The sequence below is a fragment of the Oncorhynchus gorbuscha genome, linkage group LG12, assembly GCF_021184085.1.
Source record: "Oncorhynchus gorbuscha isolate QuinsamMale2020 ecotype Even-year linkage group LG12, OgorEven_v1.0, whole genome shotgun sequence".
In the NCBI taxonomy this organism is placed as follows: Eukaryota; Metazoa; Chordata; class Actinopteri; order Salmoniformes; family Salmonidae; genus Oncorhynchus; species Oncorhynchus gorbuscha.
In genome coordinates, this window is record NC_060184.1 from 28,418,071 (window position 1) to 28,440,389 (window position 22,319).

General features: G+C 41.5%; 1 long non-coding RNA gene and 1 pseudogene across 1 annotated transcript; both read left to right on the forward strand.

Annotated features, from left to right (window-relative positions):
• Window positions 1–10,358: 10,358 nt before the first annotated feature.
• Window positions 10,359–12,920, forward strand: LOC123990828. Its single transcript, XR_006830723.1, has 3 exons — window positions 10,359–10,405; window positions 10,532–10,588; window positions 12,247–12,920. It is a non-coding gene; the product is annotated as an uncharacterized LOC123990828 (long non-coding RNA).
• A 338-nt stretch (window positions 12,921–13,258) lies between these two features.
• On the forward strand, window positions 13,259–21,813 carry LOC123991642 (annotated as a pseudogene).
• The last annotated feature ends 506 nt before the right edge of the window (window positions 21,814–22,319 follow it).

The window sequence follows — 22,319 nt, forward strand, 5'->3', positions numbered from 1 at the left end:
AACACGGGAATTAAACAGTCCCGAACAACACACGTATACGCAAAACCGTGACTTACAGGCACTAGAGTACAGATAAAACAATCCCGCACACCCAGCAGGCGGGCCGGCTGGATAATAAAGCCCAACCAATTAACCTAACTAAAACACAGGTGTAACTAATAAACAGACAGGATCAGTGGCAGCTAGTAGGCCGGTGACGACGACCACCGAGCGCCACCCGAACAGGAAGGGGAGTCGTGACAGTTATGTCAAGCCTAAATAAGATCAGGAGTAAAAATGTGCTTAACAAGTCACATAATAAGTAGCATTGGACTCACTTTGTGTGCAATAATAGTGTTTAACATGATTGTATGGCTACCTCACCTCTGTACACCACACATACAATTATCTGTAAGGTCCCTCAGTCAAGCAGTACATTTCAAACACAGATTCAACCACAAAGACCAGGGAGGGTTTCCAATACTTCACTTTGAAGGGCACCTATTGAAAAGAAGGAAGCCTGTACAGAATTAAAATATCTCAAAATATGCATCCTCTTTGCAGTAAAGTAAATAAAGTAAGTTTTACTAAAGTAAAACTGCAAAAAATATGGCAAATAAATTAACTTTATGTCCTGAACACAGGTTAAAGTCTGCTTGAAAGAGCCGCTAACCTAGCTAAGCTGCTAACGTTAGCCATAAAGCTAACAAAGTTAGTCCCAGATGAGTTTTCCAATGGGGCCCTCTTTGTCTGGAGAGGTAAATTAACGGTTCCAGCGCTGTAGGAGTTGTATCTATTATTCTGTGTTTTAGGACAAACTGGATCACTCAGAGTTACAATGTTTGCTTGTCGAGGATTATAGGCTTGAGGTGGCTTCCTTGATCCCGCATGTAGCCAGCCTACGTAAGAAATTGGGAAAAACACAGAGTGAAATGTTTACCTTTTCTACGCCGGTTGCTGGATGGCTTCCGCACATGTTGGATGCATCTCCGTCTTGTCGTTTGTCGTTATCGGACTGGCCGGTGTTGCCCGGAGTTTGTTCGCCAGGGGTGCCATCTCCTGCCTCTTCTCCCCAATCTGATAGCGGAGTCGAAGGAGCACAGCAAGAGGAGCATGGCAATCAACTATGGTCACATGTCACGAGCCATGTAAATCGAAGACAGCGGCCTGCCGCAAAGCAATACTACACTCCCAATGAGAGGCCTGGAGTGGATACAAACAACGAATAGTTTTGCTGCCCTGGGGCCTGATCTTCCTGCACCTTCGTTGCTGGGGTTACCTGTGTCTGCAGCCGCTGTGCCTACTCCGTATGGGCTTCAGGCAGAAGTCATCACACTTTTTGATGTATTGTGACTGCCGTTTCTGCCGAGTCTGAACATCAGACAGGATGGCATTGTCTCCCTCAATCCGTGCAATGGCTACTGCTATAGGTTTCAGGAGTTTCAGGTTGCTTACCACTCTCCCACAAAATAAATCATCCAGGAGGATGCTCTTGATGGGGTTGTCCATATCAGCAGACTGTGATATGGACATTTCTTGGAGAGACTCCTTCCCCTCCAGGAGACTGTCAAACATGATGACAGAACCACCCCAACAGGTGTTGCTGGGCAGCTTCCATGTGGTGCTCTTATTCCTCTCACTTTGCTTGGTGAGGTAGATTGCTGCTGTAACTTGATGACCCTTCACATACCTAACCATTTCCTTGGATCTCTTGTAGAGTGTATCCATTGTTTTCAGTGCCATGATGTCCTTGGTTGGGTGTGATGTGAGGGTAGGACTCCTCCACTTTAGACCAAGCAGCATTGTCTGTGAAAATACCTTCTGTTGTCATTGATGACTGCCTTTAGCTCACCTGCAATGTAGAGACCAGTGTGTCTGTTGTCCCTTGTGTCTGTGCACTTGTAGAATACTGGTTGAAGGGTGGAAATATAGTTCATTATTCCTTGCCCACGAACATTCGACCACCCATCAGAGATGATTTCAATATAGTGTGCTTTCTCTATGATTTGCTTGACCTTCACTTGAACTATGTTGAACTCTGCATCCAGCAAATGAGTAGATAAAGCATGTCTGGTTGGAGGGGTGTATGTTGGGTGAAGAACATTCAGAAATCTCTTCCAATACACATTGCCTGTGAGCATCAGAGGTGAACCAGTTACATACACAGCTCAAGCAAGACATTTGTCAGCATTTAATAATAATATAATATAATAATAATAATAATAATATATAATAATATAATAATAATAATAATATATAATAATATAATAATAATAATAATAATAATAATAATAATAATAATAATATATAATAATAATAATAATAATAATAATAATATAATAATAATATAATAATATAATAATATATAATATAATATAATAATATAATAATAATAATAATATAATAATATAATAATAATATAATAATATAATAATAATAATAATAATAATAATATATAATAATAATAATAATATATGCCATTTAGCAGACGCTTTTATCCAAAGCGACTTACAGTCATGTGTGCATACATTCTCTCACTACGTTCCTCCATTGAGTTAAAAAACTTCTGATTCCAGAAGGACCATGAGCTGTTGCTACCGATTCATAATTTTCACCTCAAATAGAAGTAGAGGGACTTTTGTCAGAGGCTGCTTGTTGTGAGCGCTGAGGGAACTTTATGCACTTGTCCAGATGATTCTGCATCTTTGTTGCATTCTTTACATATGATTTGGCACAGTATTTGCAAATGTACACAGCTTTTCCTTCTACATTCACTGCAGTGAAATGTCTCCACACATCAGATAGTGCCCGTGGCATTTTCCTGTAAAGATCAGATTTTTTTTGTAAAAAACGCCAAATAAACCCTATGTACAGATAAATAGTTAAGCAGTTAGATTAAACAACTCCTTTGTAAGATAAATGTTTTCAAATGAAACATGTATGGAAACAGGCAAATTAACACTCCTCATTTAGCAGGCTCAAGCAAGCTAGATCCCACATGGTAGAAAAAACTAACTAGCAGAAATGGTTAGTTAGAAATAATTTAAACACACTTTGCTGTAGATTACTATTTACTAATTTAGAAAAAATAATGCATGTCAAATAAAATATATTCACATCACTGAGTATTGTAATCAAAACTTACCAGAAAGAATGTAATCCTTGGCTTAGACAGTGTAGTAGTGTGGGCTCAATAGCATCTCATTAGGGTGGAAGATCTTAAGAATCAGCTGTACATGTGATGGAAGAGTGCACTGCACATGTGATGGAAGAATGCACTGTGCATGCAGAGGGTTGTAATTCCATTGAATTGGGGATAGTTTAACCAAAATATGCCACAAGACCTAGAATTGCCTTAAAAAAGGTTCACTGTTATAAGCTTTTTTGAGGAATTTTATCAAAATTCACCAAATTCCAGGGCTTAAATTCCCATGAAAATTTTGTACGAATTCCAGAAATTTACTGGAAAGTTTCCAACCCCTTGCAACCCCTAGTTGAGAGGGATGAGGCAAAAGGAATGGAAAATAATTCTGGCTGCACAACCGATTGGCAAACGTACTACAAATTGAGAAATCATGTGACAACTGAATAAATAGAAGAATAAACTACACTATGAAACAAAGATAAATGACGAAGAATGATAGTAAAAAGCACCGTCAATGAAATGCTGGGAAAAAAGGCCAACTCAGCTCCATCATTCATTGAATCAGATGGCTCATTCTTTACAAAACTGACTGATATTCCCAACTACTTTAATAATTTTTTCATTGGCAAACTTGCCAGCAACATGCCAGCCACAAACGCTGACACTACACATCCAAATATATCTGACCAAATTAGGAAAGACAAGAATTGTAATTTTGAATTCCTTAAAGTGAGTGTGGAAGAGGTGAAAATGAAAAAAATATTGTTGTCTATCAACAATGACAAGCCACCAGGGTCTGACAACTTGGATGGAAAATGACTGAGGATAATAGAGGACGATATTGCCAGTCCTATTTGCCATATCTTAAATTTATGCCTACTTGAAAGTGTGTGTCCTCATGCCCGGAGGGCAGGAAATGTCATTCCGCTACCTAAGAATAGTAAAGCCCCCTTCACTGGCTCAAATAGCCCACCAATCATCCTGTTACCAACCTTTAGTAAAGTTTTGGAAAACATTGTGTTTGACCAGATACAGTTCTATTTTACAGTAAACAAATTGACAACAGACTTTCTGCATGCTTATAGGGAAGGTCATTCAACAAGCACAGCAATTACACAAATGACTGATGATTGGTTGAGAGAAATTGATTAAAAAAAGATTGTAGGAGCCATTTTGTTAGACTTCAGTGAGTTTTTTGACATTATCCATCATAGTCTGCTGCTGGAAAAACTGTGTTATGGCTTTACACCCCCTGCTATATTGTGGATACAGAGTTACCTGTCTAACAGAACACAGAGGGTTTTCTTTAATGGAAGCCTCTCCAACATAATCCAGGTAGAATCAGGAATTCCCCATGGCAGCTGTCTAAGCCCCATACTTTCTTTCAATCTTTACTTACTTTCTTTCAATCTTTACTAACGACATACCACTTGGCTTTGAGTAAAGCCATTGTGTCTGTGTATGCAGATGACTCAACACTATTATACACGTCAGCTACTACAGCAACTAAAATGACTGCAACACTAAACAAAGAGGAGCAGGTAGTTTCAGAATGGGGGACAAGGAATAAGTTAGCCCTAAATATTTCAAAAACTAAATGCATTGTATTTGGGACAAATCATTGTGTAAATTTAGCAAGTTGAGGTGACTAAACTACTTGGAGTAACCCTGTATTGTAAACTGTCATAGTCAAAACATATTGATACAACAGTAGCTAAGATGGGGAGAAGTCTGTCAATACAAAAGCGCTGCTCTGCTTTCTTGACAGCACTATTAACAAGGCAGGTCCTACAGGCTATAGTTTTGTCGCACCTAGACTACTGTTCAGTCTTGTAGTCAGGTGCCACAAAAAGGGACCTTTAAAAGGTATTAACATGTTGAAAAGCACTGAACTGTCTGTTTAAAACAGTTCAGAAACCCATGCATACCCCACAAAACATGCCACCAATGGTCTCTTCACAATCCCCAAGTCCAGAACAGACCATGGGAGGCGCACAGTTATACATAGAGCCATGACAACTATTCCACATCAGGTAACTGATGCATGCAGTAGAATCATTTAAAAAAAATACAGATAAAAATACACCTTCTGGAACAGCGGGGACTGTGAAAAAACACAAACATAGGCACAGTCACATGCAGATATACACATTATATTTGTGTTGATTTTGTGTTGTAGATATGTGGTACTGGAGTATGGGCCTGAGGGCACACACTTAATGTGTTGTGAATTCTGTAATGAATGTACTGTAATGTTTAAAAAAAAGAAGTATATCTGCCTTAATTTTGCCAGACCCCAGGAAGAGTAGCTGCTGCCGTGGCATTAACTAATGGGGATCTTTAATAAATACAAATACAGAGTGTTATGTTTGCAGTAAATCCAACACATCACTGAGTACAACGGTTCATGTTTTCAGGCATGGTGGTAGCTGCATCATGTTATGTCATTATGGGGTATTGTGTGTAGATGGGTGAGATAAAAAAAAATCAATTTAATACATTTTGAATTCAGGCTGTAACACTACTAAATGTGGAATAAGTCAAGGGGTATGAATACTTTCTGAAGACACTGTAATTTGTATGTCCCCTAACAGCTCACATGAGGACATTGTGGCCATGATCCGAAAAGGGGACCGCTCCAAGTTCGATGTGGAGGTGCTGAAACAGCTACAGAAGCTACAACCAGAGAAGCATGAGGTGCGTGCCGGCACAGGAATCCCTGCCAAGTTCATTGGTTAATTTCAAGCGGCCACACTGTATGTCTAGATCTAAATACATTTCCCGTTTTGACAGGGACATAGTGTTGGGAACCAAATGTTTGTTGTCAGTTTATGTTCATCGAAAGGTTTTTTTCCTTCCCACCACTCAGATGGATAACCTCACATCCTACCAGGGAGAGAGACAGAAGTTAGCTGGTGTGGACCAGTTTTATCTACAGCTCCTAGCTGTTCCTTGGTAAAGTTCTCCACCTTTTTGCTGTTCAATGAGCTAGGACCGATTCACCCTGGATGTTGACCTTGGTTGTGTGTATGTGTTTGAACTCCAGCTATGCCCTGAGGATCGAGTGCATGTTGCTGTGTGAGGAGATCAGCTCAGTGTTACAGATGATGCAGCCTAAAGCCGAGCTGCTGGATGAGGCCTGTGAGAGTAAGTCCAGGCACCAGGCTGGCTGCCCTACCACTTTCATCACCCCTACGACTAATTCAAATTCCTTTTATTTTTTCTCTTTAATCGGTTCTTATTTCTATCCTATAAGGTCTGAGGGTGAGCACTCGACTGCCAAGCTTCTGCAAGCTCATTCTGGACGTTGGAAACTTTCTTAACTACGTAAGAATCCATAACATGTGATGGCATATAGTACCAAACTCAGCAAAAAAGAAACATCTTCTCACTGTCAACTGCATTTATTTTCAGCAAACTTAACATGTTTAAATACTTGTGTGAACATAAGATTCAACAACTGAGACATAAACTGAACAAGTTCCACAGACATGTGACTAACAGAAATGGAATAATGTGTCCCTGAACAAAGGGGGGGGGGGTCAAAATCAAAAGTAACAGTCAGTATCTGGTGTGGTCACCAGCTGCATTAAGTACTGCAGTGCATCTCCTCCTCATGGACTGCACCAGATTTGTCAGTTCTTGCTGTGAGATGTTACCCCACTCTTCCACCAAGGCACCTGCAAGTTCCCGGACATTTCTGGGGGCAATGGCCCTAGCCCACACCCTCCGATCCAACAGGTCCAAGACATGCTCAATGGGATTGAGATCCGGGCTCTTCGCTGGCCATGGCAGATCACTGACACTCCTGTCTTGCAAGAAATCACACACAGAACGAGAAGTATAGCTGGTGGCATTGTCATGCTGGAGGGTCATGTTAGGATGAGCCTGCAGGAAGGGTACCACATGAGTAAGGAGGATGTCTTCCCTGTAACGCACAGCGTTGAGATTGCCTGCAATGACATCAAGCTCAGTCCGATGATGCTGTGACACACCGCCCCAGACCATGATGGACCCTCCACCTCCAAATCGATCCCGCTCCAGAGTACAGGCCTTGGTGTAACGCTCACTCCTTCGATGATACATGCGAATCCGACCATCACCCCTGGTGAAACAAAACCGCAACTCGTCAGTGAAGAGCACTTTTTGCCAGTCCTGTCTGGTCCAGCGACGGGGGTTTGTGCCTATATGCAACGTTGTTGCCGGTGATGTCTGGTGAGGACCTGCCTTACACCAGGCCTACAAGCCCTCAGTCCAGCCTCTCTCAGCCTAATGTGGACAGTCTGAGCACTGATGTAGTGATTGTGCATTCCTGGTGTAACTCGGACAGTTGTTGTTGCCATCCTGTACCTGTCCCGCAGGTGTGATGTTCGTATGTACCGATCTTGTGCAGGTGTTGTTACACGTGGTCTGCCACTGCGAGGACGATCAGCTGTTCGTCCTGTCTCCCTGTAACACTGTTTTAGGCGTCTCACAGTAAGGGCATTGGCCACGTCTGCAGAGTCAGTAGAAAGGCCTCTTTAGTGTCTTACGTTTTCATAACTGTGACCTTAATTGTCTACCGTCTGTAAGCTGTTAGTGTCTTAATGACCGTTCCACAGGTGCATGTTCATTAATTGTTTATGGTTCATTGAACAAGCATGGGGAACAATGTTTAAACCCTTTACAAGGAAGATCTGTGAAGTTATTTGGATTTTTACGAATTATCTTTGAAAGACAGGGTCCTGAAAAAGGGATGTTTCTTTTTTTGTTGAGTTTATAACCAAACACAAAAAAGATGGTCTCACAACAACGTTGTTAGTTGTTAGTGAGAGAACTGTCTGTCTATCTCTGTTCTACAGGGGAGCCACACGGGGAACGCGGAGGGCTTCAAGATCGGAACCCTGCTAAAGCTCACTGAGACCAAGGCCAATAAAAGTCGCATAACTCTGCTCCACCACATCCTACAGGAGGTGGAGCAGAACCATGATGACCTGTTGAACCTTCCAGATGATTTGGAGATCTGTGAAAAGGCTGCTGGGTATTGGAAAAAGCTGTATTCAACATTGTGGAGTCTAATTTACATTTACATTTACATTTAAGTCATTTAGCAGACGCTCTTATCCAGAGCGACTTACAAATCAAAGCTTGATATGGAGGCTATGCTAACCTTACCACGTTTATTGTTTACTTCCACAGTGTGAATTTGGAGTCTATCCAGACAGAGGTGAGCTCGCTCATCAAGCGGTTGAAAGATTCAGAGAAGAAGGTGGCTTCCTCTTCTGTGGAGGACATCAAGGAGCAGTATCTAACGGCAATGCAGGTGGGTTGCAATACCTCTCCTCACCACCAGAGAGCAGGTGACTTTGTAGTTTCGCAAAAGCTCCCCTTTAATGGTTTTAGAGATTTGTGACTTCATCATGATTGTTGCCAGATCATAACTAAATAAATCCCCCTGAATTGGCTGTCTACTCTAGGGAAGCCTGGAGGCCTGCAGGGAGCTGGAGGAGAGGTTTTTCTCCATTGACAGGAAGAAGGAGGATCTGGCACTGTATCTGTGTGAGGACTCATCCCGTCTCTCTCTGGAGGAGCTGTTCAGCACTATAAAGACCTTCAGGGGACTCTTCATCAAAGCTCTCAAGGTGAGAGAAACAAATAACTAATGGACCTACTTCACCTATTGACGTTCCTATATAAAACCATTCAATTTAAGTATATCTTTCTGTGTTTATTCCACAAACCGGGTCATACATTTTGACTGCATAGGTCCTCCAATTTTGTTCAGAGATTAAATACCACATTGCTATGGTTTCACATTCTGGTTACCTACTATTACTGTTTTCTCTTGCTTTTTAAAATCCCAGGACAATCAGACCCGCCGAGAGCAAGCCATCAAGGCAGAGAAGAGGAAGAAACAGCAGGAGGAGGAGGATTCCAAGCGACCAAGAGGGGATAACGGGAAGATAAGTGAGTCTAACTGCCAGCCAACACTCCAAATAACACTGTTACCTCAAGGCACTCCCTGGTTACTATAGTCATAACTCAACAGTGTCCCATTACCAACATCATAATCATACATGGATCATTTATAGCTTCTGAAAGGGATTCTCCCTGGCTGTGTCTCAATATTCTTCAGAAGATCCCTTTCCTCATCTCCTCCTCCACAAAATAGAAGGTTTCCATTGCCTTTAACTGTCCAGTCATTCAGTGCAGATTAATGAAAGGAGACTAGGAAATTATGCCACTTTCTAAGGACAGTTGACACCTATAAGTGCATGTTTGATAATTGCAATTCACCAGTCCAAATTCAAACGCACTACCAGAGCATTGCATGTATCAGGGTTGACTGTTTTGAGATGAACCCTCTGTCCCTCAACCCCAGTTCGTAAAGCCCCCCCAGTCCAGGAAGAGGGCTGCATAATCGACCACCTGCTATCTGACATCAGGAAGGGCTATACACTGAGGAAGACCAGGCCCCGGGCCGACAGGACAAGCCTGCCCTCTGCAGACAAGAAAAGGGACAGCAGTCTGCCGGGTGAGCATGAGGATGGGACAGGCCATTGATTCTGCTGCTGCCTTGAGCTGTTTGAAAGATATTACTAAGGCCCTGTCCAGAAACACCCTCTTACCTCGAAGCACTAGGCACTTGTGTAGATCTGAAGGCTTGCATGTAGAATGTAGAAGAGGTTTGTAGAGGAGGTAAATGTAGTTAGTTGTGCTTTATGTTAATATCTTTAATGAATAATTGTCCTTTCTCTCCTCCCCTAGAGCAGGGCACACAGCCTGAGGGATTGCCTGCTATGGATGCTAAAGATGGAGATGAAGTTGAAAAGGTGACATCACCCAATGACCAAAGACAACAAGACAGAGATTCAGTCGTAGGGGAGTCCTCATCCGGCCTCCCCACACACCCCTCACTCATTTCACATCCACCCGAAACCTTAGGCCCCTCAGACCTCCATACCACCACCAACAAGGACCAGGGAACCTGTGATCACACACAGAGTGAGGACCTCAAACCTGGGATGGATTCCTTGGCTGACCGCCTGGTCGAGGAGGAGTCCCCAGAGGTGGAGAGGGTTAAGGCTGCTGATTCAGAGGTTGAGGATGTGAACAGGAATGCATTCTCAGCTGGTGGGGATGTTCCAAAGAGCGGAGACACAGAGATAGATGGGAACCAGGAAAGTGGAGCTGATGGAAAGGGGTTAGAGGAGAGTCAATCATCAGAGCCCCCCTCAAAAACAGCTGCTGGTGACAAACCACAGGCACAGAAACGGGGGGATACTAAGAGACATAGAGAAGGTAATGTCTTCAGAACTAGCCTCATCTTGATAGAAAATGATAGAAAATGAACCATTCTTGCTTATCTAGATTTTTTTTGTCCTGTAAGGAAAACTTTGTTTCTTGTCTTTAATTCCCTAAAAACAGACATGGGCTATGGAAAAGGCCACACTAAACCTAAAAAGAGTTGTGTGTTACATTGAGGTAGGTTCTCCTCCTTTCAGGCTTTTCAGAATCCCAGAAACACCATCCACTAACCCTGCATGGATCTAACCAGGTCATTGGTGGGGCGTCAGGTAGCCTAGTGGTTAGAGCTTTGGACTAGTAACCGAAAGGTTGCAAGATCAAATCCCTGAGCTGACAAGGTAAACATCTGTCATTCTGCTCCTGAACAAGGCAGTTAACCCACTGATCCTAGGCCGTCGTTGAAAATAAGAATTTGTTCTTCAAACTGACTTGCCTAGTTTTAAAAAACGTAAAATAAATGGGTGATTTAAGGGTCCTGTTTCACTGGTTTCCTTTCAATTCTGTGTCTTGTCCATCCTGCATATCCCTCCCTTTTCCTCAGTGACCTTTCATACACCAGTTACTGTTCCTGCTCCAACTCTCTTCCATGTCTGGGGGTTATGTGGTGTGGTTAGCCTGGCTGGCTATGGGTTGGTGCTTTATGGATGACTCCCAGGGGCTTTTTGTTGGTTGTGTATTTTGTCTGTCAGCTAGCACTGGGTGGTTGGAGATGTGTAGGCTTGCCATCACTGGATCCCCCCCAGTACCCAAGGTGACCTTATGATGGGAGATGTGATAGACCTCGCGCCTGGCGGAACGCATACCGACCTACTGAACACTGCAGGACCTCAGTCGAACTGCCTGTTCTCCCTACCAACAACCACCACCACACACAAACACATGCACGTGCACACACACACACACACACAGAGTAAATCATTGAATTAGATCAGATCTGGGCCAGTGGTTTTGTGGGTCATTTCTAGGTTGTTATTGATTCACTCGGTTTGAGCAACATTTTGTGTATGTTACATGTAGTGCCTAACAAGGAACAAGCCTCTATGAAAATGATGTTGCATTTGATGTTAAGAACAACCCACCGGGCACAGACGCCATCTATTCCACGTTGGTTCAATGTAATTTCATTGAAATGGTGTGGAAACAACAATGATTCAACCAGTGGGAGCCCAGTGGGAACTTACTACTGCAAACTAATCCTTTTTATCAAATTTTCACCCATTTTTTGTTTCTTTTATGAATTTTTGCCCTCATTTTTATTTTATTTTATAAATGATCATGTCAGGGAAGGAATTTGTTGTGTGCTGTAAATCTTTGTCACTCTGCTAAGGGATGTTAAAATCACAGATGTCCGCTGAAGATGACATTCCTGTGGGGTCTATGGGTCTATTATCTTCTAACTGCCAGTGTGCAGTCTGGAGAGAGGGACTGCTATGGGTCTGTCGCTCAGTACACTTTCCTTGTTATGTAAACACTTGAGGCAGAAGTTGTCCTTATTCACAGATTACCATTTATCGTTAGGGCAATTCAAATATCTGACCCTAGATCAGTTGTCAGGGGACAATTCTACCGACTTCACCTGAACGTACACCGCTTCACTAAAATCCCACAACATCAAGCTTAACCTATATTTGTGTCCTTGTCTCCATTGTTTAGGGGTGCTTCCTTTCCATGCGCTCTCATCTTGTTGATTTACTTTACTTATTCCTTTCAGCTCCTAGTGTAGCAACGGGTCTCAACTGTCTATCGTCTTGTATTCTGGGTGAAATTAAATTAGCTATAGCTGTGTGGTTGGTGTATGCAACAACACTGATTCTATCTTGTATCTCTATTTCTAGGTGGACGCAAGAAGAAGGACAAGGCCAAAGGCAAAAAGAAACCATGAATGTTGACGCCATCTTCCAGTGCTCCACCCCTGTCTGCCAAACAAATACTATGGTATACATTAACATTATACTGTACTTACAAATATCTATATCAGCCATGCATGTTTTTCCTACTTTTTTCAAAGGATTACCTAACGAACCTAGGTGATGCTTGTTTTTCAAAATGGAGACTTCCTTATTAACCCCCTATAGTGGGGTCTTTGTATGATTTACTACATCAATAACAGGATTTGACAATTATATGACAGGAACTGCTTTGCAACCAACCCCAGAAAGTATGGATGATGATGATGATGATGGGATAATTTGCATGTTACAATTTCATCATGGACATTCAATATATTGGACACAATTTCATTGAAATATTATACATTATTTGACAAAAATCAACAACAATTTGATACTGAGACAAATGTTTACAGTATGTCTACATGTTATGTTTACTTGTTGATACAGACTCTGGTTTCATTTGGCAAATAGAGGGCCCCTCATTTAATTTCATTTGCCTACAGCCAAGCATTGTTGTAATGACTGTAATGAATATTGGTTCATGATCAGTTATCCATTAAATGTAAAAGGTAACAGCATAGATAGACCATAATAATAAACTGTTTTTCCAGAAACAACAATGTTATAGTGATCATTTGCTCTAGTCTCTTTTCTAACAGTTATTGTTTCTTATTGCACTCTGCATTAACACTGTCATTTAAAAAAGGCTATGCTAATCAGGGATTTAGTAGGCTATAAAAATACTCTAAATACAATAAAATCATCTGATACACTCCCATGCATTGTTTTATTCGATTTCTCTATCTCGTTTATATGTGTGCTAATAGCTAGGGACAGTATGTTCACAGTTAAAATTGTTGCATATGGCCGGTCCAGTGGTTCAACATAGTGTGGTTCAACATAGTGTGGTTCAACATAGTGTGGTTCAACATAGTGTGGTTCAACATAGTGTGGTTCAACATAGTGTGGTTCAACATAGTGTGGTTCAACATAGTGTGGTTCAACATAGTGTGGTTCAACATAGTGTGGCGCAACGTGTGCGAGTAGTTGCATCCAAACGAGACAAGCACTCGGAGAATGATTAGACCTACACTATATGAATTCTCATTGGCTCTCGCTTTCCTGGTAGTCTTGACCAACGGATAAGGGTCTGACGGTAAATATAGACACGAGATCATGTGCAGTCTAGACTACGGTTGGTGTACCCCCTCGTAATCAGGCGGCAAACCCGTTTTTGGTTAGACCGAATTCTTATTGAGCACTGAGGGGACATTTTTCTCATCACATACGAGTTGTCATTTTACTGCGAGCAGTGCGCTGGCGTAGGATAAATATGTCTCACAAAAGTTGTTATAAAACCCTGGCACAGGGGGGAAGCGACCTCGAAACGACAAGGGGAACAAGGTGACAGTTGTACTTGGTGCACAATGGGGCGATGAAGGGAAGGGGAAAGTGGTGGATTTGTTGGCGACAGAGTCGGACATCATTTGCAGATGCCAGGTGAGGAAATAAAATACATAGAGAAATGTACTCTGTACTCATTGTTATATGTGTCTGTGTTTTTCTTTATTTGAGAAGTTTACACTTGCAAGACCTTTATGTTTATTTGGACACATTGTTTTACGCACCTGTTAACAATTCCAGCTGCTCCGCTGTGCATCTCTATGCAATGTCAGTCAGTGTAAAGTAGGTGCCATTGTGAAAACTGTATCTATTGATTCATAGTGCCTTAACTTTCATTTTGTTTCCAGGCGCATGAGAGAAAGCAGATTGGGCATTAACTATTTCAACGCAGCAACGTGAAATGTTGGGTTGAAAGACCCTGTGTTTATTCAAGGAAATACCTGTCTGTTGTAACATGAACCCGGCTCAACAGGAGTTAGGAGCTATTTTTACGTGCTTAAGGGCTCTTTATATTTGCTTAAGGGCTAGGGCCCTTTTTTCAGAATTTCTGCCTGACTGATGTGCCCAGGACCAGCCATGATATGCATATAATTGGTACCATTGGATAGAAAACACGTTGACGTTTATAGAATGTTAAAATAATGTATGAGACTATAACATAATTGATATGGTAGCCGAAAATCCCATGCTCTTTCAATGGAAAGCTATGGGTCCGATGCAATTCCAGCTTCTAGAATGCAATTCCTAAGGCTTCCACTAGATGTCAAACTCTTTGTTCAAGGTTTCGGGCTTGTTTCTTCCAAAACGAGGAAGAATTTTGAGTTTTGGTACAAGAAGTCACAGTTGGAAATCAGTCTGTGGGTGCACACTTGCCAATTTTACTTTTCTATTGAACATACTTCTTTCCGTATGAAATATTATAGTTTAATTCGATTTTAGGGTACCTGAGGGTTGATTAGAAACGTAGTTTGGCTTGCTTTAACAAAGCACTTTAGCGGTAGCTTTTTGGACTCCTTTGTCTGCATGTTGAACGAGTGGATTACTGAAATCGATGGTGCCAACTAAACAAACTTATTGGGATATAACAAAACGACCATTACTATTTCCTACATTGTAGAATAACAGTGAAGACATCAATAGTATGAAATAACACATATGGAATCACATAGTAACCAAAAAAAGTGTTAAACAAATCAAAATATATTTTACTTTTGACATTCTTCAAAGTAGCCACCCTTTGTCTTGATGAAAGTGTTGCACACTCTTGGCATTCTCTCAACCAGCTTCACCTGGAAAAATGCTTTTCCATCAGTCTTAATGGACTTCCCACATATGCTGAGCACTTGTTGGATGCTCTTCCTTCACTCTGCGGTCCAACTCATCCCAAACAATCTCAATTGGGTTGATTGTGAAGGCCAGGTCATCTGATGCAGCACTCCATCACTCTCCTTCTTGGTAAAATAGCCCTTACACAGCCTGGAGTTATGTTGGGTTATGGTCCTGTTGAAAAACAAGTGATAGTCCCATGAAGCGCAAACCAGATGTGATGGCGTATCACTGCAGAAGGCTGTGGTAGCCATGCTGGTCAAGTGTGCCTTGAATTCTAAATAAATCCCAGATAGTGTCACCGGCAAAGCACCATCACACCTCCTCCTCCATGCTTCACGGTGGGAACCACACATGTGGAGATCATCCCTTCATCTACTCTGCGTCTCACAAAGACACAGCAGTTGCAACCAAAAATCTCAAATTTGAACTCAGACCAAAGGACAGATTTCCACCAGTCAAATGTCCATTGCTCGTGTTTCTTGGCCCAAGCAAGTCTCTTCTTCTTATTGGTGTCCTTTAGTAGTTGTTTCTTTGCAGCAATTCAACCATGAAGGCCTGATTCACGCAATCCTTTAGTAGTGGTTTCTTTGCAGCAATTTGACCATGAAGACTTGATTCACTCAGTCTCCTCTGAACAGTTGATGTTGAGACTCTGTTAAGCATTTACTTGGTCTTCCTTTCCTGTGGTGGTCCTCATGAGAGCCAATTTCATCATAGCGCTTGATGATTTTTGCAACTGCACTTGAAGAGACTTTAAAAGTTCTTGACATTTTCCGTATTGGCTGACCTTCATGTCTTAAAGTAATGATGGACTGTCGTTTCTCTTTGCTTATTTGAGCTGTTCTTGCCATAATATGGACTTGGTCTTTTACCAAATAGGGCTATCTTCTGTATACCACCCTTACCTTGTCACAACACAACTGATTGGCTCATTAAGAAGGGAAAGTAAATCCACAAATGAACTTTTAACAAGTCACACAGGGGGTGACAGGGTAGCCTAGTGGTTAGAGCGTTGGACTAGTAACCGAAAGGTTGCAAGTTCAAATCCCTGTGCTGACAAGGTACAAATATGTCGTTCTGCCCCTGAACAGGCAGTTAACTAGGCTGTCATTGAAAATAAGAATTTGTTCTTAACTGACTTGCCTAGTAAAATAAAAAAATAAAACACCTGTTAATTGAAATGCATTCCAGGTGACTATCTCATGGAGCTGGTTGAGAGAATGCCAAGAGTGTTCAAAGCTGTCATCAAGGCAAAGGGTGGCTTTGAAGAATCTCAAAAATAAAATACACTTTTTTGGTTACTACATAATTCCGTGTGTGTTACTTCATAGTTTTGATGTCTTCACTATTATTCTACAATGTAGGAAATAGTCAAAATAAAGAAAAACCCTGCAATGGGTAGGTGTGTCCAAACTTTTGACTGGTACTGTATGTAAAAAATAATATCAAATCGCATCTATTTTTACACAAAACATCCCTTCTGTCTCTGCAGGCAATGGTGTGGTCATTCATCTGCCAGGCTTGTTAGAAGAAGCGGGAAAAAATGAAAAGAAAGGTTGGAAGATTCAGATATCAATGTTAAGTGGTGTAATTAGCCTATAGTTTGTCTTAGAATGTTCACATCGATCATCTATTTAGAAAGGAACAGCAGTCAGCTGTGGTCCTTCTGTAGCTCAGTTGGTAGAGCATGGCGCTTGTAACGCCAGGGTAGTGGGTTTGATTCCCGGGACCACCCATACGTAGACTGTAAGTCGCTTTGGATAAAAGCGTCTGCTAAATGGCATATACTACTATATACTATGAGAGTGATTTTGCCTCACTATTTTATGTTTCCTTCCCACAGGCCTTAAAGACTGGGAGAAGAGACTGATCATCTCAGACAGGGCCCACATTGGTAACTAACTGTCTCATGGGAAAACAGCTGCATTTAAAAGAGAGGGCAAAGGACATGTAGTTCAGATAGCACTTAAAACAGACAAACAAGCACAGTAACGGATGTGATTATTGCTGATTGTTCGCAAATCAATTGCTAATTGATGGGTATGTTTGTACTTCATGGCGTTGGTGTTGTGACAACAGTTTGTCAACAGTTGTTGCAGATAATTATAGAATATGGAGATACATTTATCCCATAGACTCTCATGTTGCTCACATATTCCAATGACACGTTCTGCTGTTGTGTTTATGTGTCCAGGGCGTGAAATAACCTGTTTACCCTTTGGACAGTGTTTGACTTCCACCAGGCAGTCGACGGGCTCCAGGAGGTACAGAGACAAGCACAGGACGGGATAAAGTAAGAACAGTAAATTACACCTTTTTCTGCAGGGTTCAAACAACACTACTAAAGCCTGCAGGTGTAATGCATTGAGATTCATTAGTTATGCCAGCGGTGGAAAAAGTACACAATTGCATTACTTGAGTAAAGTTAAGATACCTTAACAGAAAATGACTCAAGTAAAAGTGAAAGTCAGCCAATAAAATACTACTTGAGTAAAAGTCTAAAAGTATTTGGTTTTGAATTTACAGTACGTAAGTATCAAAAGTAAATGTAATTGCTCAACTACACTTACTGTAGGTATCAAAAGTAAACATCATTTCAAATTCCTTATATTAAGCAAACCAGACGGAACAAATTTCTTGTTTTTATAATTTACCTATATCCAGGGGAACACTCCAACACTCAGGCATAATTTACAAACTAAGCATTTTTGTTTAGTGAATCCGACCAGTTCAGAGACATTAGGGATGAGCAGGGATGTTCTCTTGATAAGTGCCTGAATTGGACCATTTTTCTGTACTGCTAAGCATGAACAATGTAACGAGTACTTCCGGGTGTCAGGGAAAATGTATGAAGTAAAAAGTACATTATTTTCTTTAGGAATGTAGTGCAGTAAAAGTTGTCAAAAATATAAATAGTCAAGTAAAGTGCAGATACCCCAGAAGACAAACATAATGTGGAAGGACCACTAGAGGGCAGACTGGGCTCATGGATAGTAGCCCAACAAAGCATGGGAGACAAGGTAACCAGAGTCAATTAAGCACAGCTGACGGTACTAATGAGATACTCTCCTTCCCCTATAAAAGAGAGAATGGAACCAGCAGAGAGGGAGAAAACTATCTCTGGAAGATGGCCACCGGGCGAGAGAAGCTGTGCTGAAAGAACCACGAAGATGGTGACAAACCCGTGATTTATGTTTGTTGTAGTTTAAAGATTATCCTATTGTGTTCTTGTTTCATCTGGAGAAGATGTGTTTTTTTCCTTGGAAGATTTTTCATTGATTATGTTAGAATGTTTTTGTTGACAAAATACCCTCAATAGAGAACCATGTTCAGTCAGAAAAACCTACTCCTGACTCGTTTATTCCACCTTCCCGCTTTAGAGTGACGCCTAATTACTTGGTACGCTCACAATAATTAGTACTTCCATGACACCACTGAATAATGCATTGTAAGACTTGTCATGAATCATGATTCATTACAAAGGCACACAATGCTTGTCATGTCCTATTAAGCATTACCTGCAGGCTTTAAGCAAAGTGTTACCCGATTAAGTGCTTTATTAGCATTCCTGTAGTGTTGAAATATTATTTTCCTCAATTCTAGTGTTATAATTCAACATTTACTTCATACAGTATTGGAACCACAAAGAAAGGTATCGGTCCGACCTACTCTAGCAAAGCGTCACGTACGGGGCTGCGTATCTGTGACCTAGATGATTTCAAAGACTTTTCTACGAGGTACGGTTATGGGGAGGACCAGTTGGCATTTGGCTCTCTGGACAATAGGAACATTTATTATGAAAATAACAGTATATTCATGTTCTTCTGATGGTGACTTGGTTCTAGGTTCAAGAACCTTGCTCAGCAGTACCAGGCCATGTTCCCCACACTGGTGGTAGATGTTGACGGTCAGCTGAACAAATTAAAGGTGAGTTTCATGAAGTGCACTTTTTTACGTGTTTGTTTGTGTACACTATGTGTTGACATGGCGATGGGGTAAACAACCCCCCTCAGCTAGTAGAAAAACTCTGTCTGAATTGGGCATACTCCTAACTCATCATAATCATCATCACCCCATAATGACCCTGAAATGCACCACATCATGGGGTGATGGCTAAATTTAGCATCGGAGAAGCAGAAGACACTTGCAGTAGCTCTGCTCTCATGATCCATCTATCCATACAGTATAAACAAATCTCACCTATGCACCCTGTCTAACCTTTTAGGAGTATGCTGAGCGGATAAGACCCATGGTGCGAGACGGTGTCTATTTCATGTACGACGCTATTAATGGACCCCCTAAGAAGATTCTGGTGGAGGGAGCGAACGCTGCCCTGCTTGACATTGGACTTTGGTAAGGAAATACTATACTCCCCTATGGCTGACCGTACGAGGTGGGTATAGATGCATGAATATGAGTAAGCACTGTTGGCCCGAGAATCATGGTATGTTCATAGGCATGGTATGTATCCTTAGAGTAGGTGTGTGTTTGGGTCTACACAGTCCTTGTTTACACCTGTTGACACCACATATAGTCATTATAATGGAATAAGGACATTTCAAAAGTAGACATTGCCCGATAGTTCTGGGTCTGGTGCACATCCAGGAGGCTATCACAAATGCATTCCTTTGAAATCTTGCGCTCGTCTCCCAGGTACATACCCATTTGTGACATCATAAAACTGCACCGTGGGTGGTGTGTGTACAGGACTGGGCATCCCCCCTCTGAACATCGGTGATGTGTACGGGGTGGTGAAGGCCTACACCACTAGGGTGGGCATCGGGGCGTTCCCCACAGAACAACTCAATGTGAGTCGAACCCCAAACATGATACATTAAATACAAATTAGAGGAGATCTATATTGTAGAACATGATGTTAGAATTCAACTCAAAGTAGTCAAGTCTACACAGAATAGAGTAGTTGATTGCTCAGACCAGCTTCTCTGCTGTCATCCGTTCTTACAGGAGGTTGGGGAGCTGCTGCAGACGCGGGGCCATGAGGTGGGCGTGACCACGGGGAGGAAACGACGCTGTGGTTGGCTGGATCTGGTCATCCTGCGTTACGCCAATATGATAAACGGCTTCACGGCGTGAGTTTCACTGCAGGGTTTGCCCTGCCCTACGGTTGTGCAGTCCTGTATTTTTAATAGAAAAGTTGGGCTACTTTGCCACCTAGTGGATCTTATTGGGAACTTTAAGCTTAGATGCCATTTTTTAATTACATTTTCATTTTTTCTTTAACCTTTATTTAATTAGGGGTTGACAAGAGATATATGTTACGTTTTTACCCTGGTTTTTTTTTTCAATAACAGGTTTGCTTCAACCAAACTTGATATCCTTGATGTGATGGATGAAATCAAAGTGGGAGTGTCTTATAAACAAAAAAAGATTCCCTATTTTCCAGGTAAGACTGGCTGTCTACAAGTGTACATATTCTCTTCATACATGTATACGTGGTGAATCAAACAAAAAGATGATGTTGGCGTTATAAGATTCATTTGGAAATTGTTAACACAAAAGCTTTCTCTATATTCTGTATGACCCATGTCCCCTTAGCTAACATGGACGTCCTGCAGAAAGTGGAGGTGGAGTACGAGAAACTGCCTGGCTGGAAGAGTGACACCTCAGCCTGTAAGAAGTGGGAAGATCTGCCAGGCAAAGCCCAGAACTACATTCGCTTTGTGGAGAACCACGTTGGTGTACCCAGTAAGTATTCTCTTCCAAATGCAGGACTTACATGTTATTTTAAAATTCAATAAATCAATACGGAATCAACTTTTTCTCTTTCCAGTCAAATGGGTTGGAGTGGGCAAGGCCAGGGAGTCTATGATCCAGATGTTCTAGGACACAACAAGACCTTTGTCCTTCTTCTCTCCATGAATGTCAATTGAGGTGGTATGGCTTTATCTTCTCTGGTCAGATTTCTTCTGTGCAGCAGCTGCACAGACCCCAACTCCTGGACTAACAAACAGGTTCAAATGAGAGTTTGTGCAACCACCATGCTCTACTATACATGCAACCACCATGCTCTACTATACATGCAACCACCATGCTCTACTATACATGCAACCACCATGCTCTACTATACATGGTTCAAAAAAGCACAACGTGAGCAAATAATAGTTATATTGATTGTCACAGTAGTTCTTCTCTGTTGCAATTTACAAACCATGAAATTGTCTTAGGTGAGTTCAAATAGACTTGTTTCTGTTCCAATTCCGTTCTTTGCACTGATCCAGCATTTTCGTCTTTTGCTGAATATTGTTTTGATTTGATATTGCCTTCATGTCAGCTAACCTACGTTGTTTAGACTTGAATTAACATTGGCCAGTATCTGGTGTCTTATATAGTACTTGCATGCTAGAACTACAGCTGATATGTCAAACTATTTTGAACAATGCAATGTGCAATGGCCAGAATGAGGTAGTTGTATGACATGTTGTTGTCAAGGTGGAAGTCATGTGTCCTGATACTTGTCCATGAACTGAAGTGCAATACTGTGTTTTGCTGTCCACACTATGTTGAAAAATCACAGGGAACCTGTTCTTTGCTTCTGTGACACATTTGGTTATTATAAAACAAATGTATTGTTGTAGCAATTAGAGCTCGGTTTCTATGGATCTTTCTGCCAGTCAAATTGATTTTTCCCCCAGTAATAGTATGTCCCCCATTGACACTGTACTGTAACAGCTAAGAAAATGACACTGTGATACCCCAAAAGTTTTCTAGTGCAACACTTTTACAAGTGAAAATCTGATATGCAAATAAATCTGCTACATCACATACATTGATCTGTTGTGTATTATCTATGTTTTGTTTGTCTAGTTTGAGAAACAGATGCCTCACATGTCCTCAACTGGCAGCGTCATTAAATAGTACCCGCAAAACACCAGTCTCAATGTCAACAGTGAAGAGGTGACACCGGGACGTCTGTTTCTCAAACTAGACACTCTAATGTACTTGTCCTCTTACTTAGCTGTGCACCGGGGCCTCCCACTTCCCTTCTATTCTGGGTAGATCCAGTTTGCACTGTTCTGTGAGGGGAGTAGTACACAGCGTTGTACGAGATCTTCAGTTTCTTGGCAATTTCTCACATGGAATAGCCATCATTTCTCAGAACAAGAATAGACTGAGTTTCAGAAGAAAGGTCTTTGTTCCTGGCCATTTTCAGCCTGTAATCGAACCCACAAATGCTGATGCTCCAGATACTCAACCAGTCTAAAGAAGGCCAGTTTTATTGCTTCTTTAATCAGAACAGTTTTCAGCTGTGCTAACACAATTGC